Genomic DNA, 346 nt, shown 5'->3' with positions numbered 1-346 from the left:
GAGAGAGAGAGAGAGAGAGAGAGAGAGAGAGAGAGAGAGAGGGAGAGAGAGAGAGAAGTCTGTGTTATGGACTGCATGACGTAACCGAGTCGAAATTATCTTGGTTAATAGTGTGTCAGAAGTTCTAGTTTCCCGCGAGCCGTCCAGCTTCGTGTGTTTCCACGTTTTTGTCACGCTTTTACGGTAAAACCGTTCCCGAAAATAAAACACACAGAAATTGTGTATAGAGTTACAAACGCGGTAGGGATCCCCGGCGAAGAACTTCTATTTATACCATTTCGTGTTGGTTGGGTGCCAACAGAAATCACATTTATATCAAATGTCGTTAATTTACAATCCTCGCAAA

The sequence above is a fragment of the Apis dorsata genome, unplaced genomic scaffold, assembly GCF_000469605.1.
Source record: "Apis dorsata unplaced genomic scaffold, Apis dorsata 1.3 scaffold_142, whole genome shotgun sequence".
Lineage (NCBI taxonomy): Eukaryota > Metazoa > Arthropoda > Insecta > Hymenoptera > Apidae > Apis > Apis dorsata.
Note: the sequence above shows the minus strand (reverse complement) of the source record.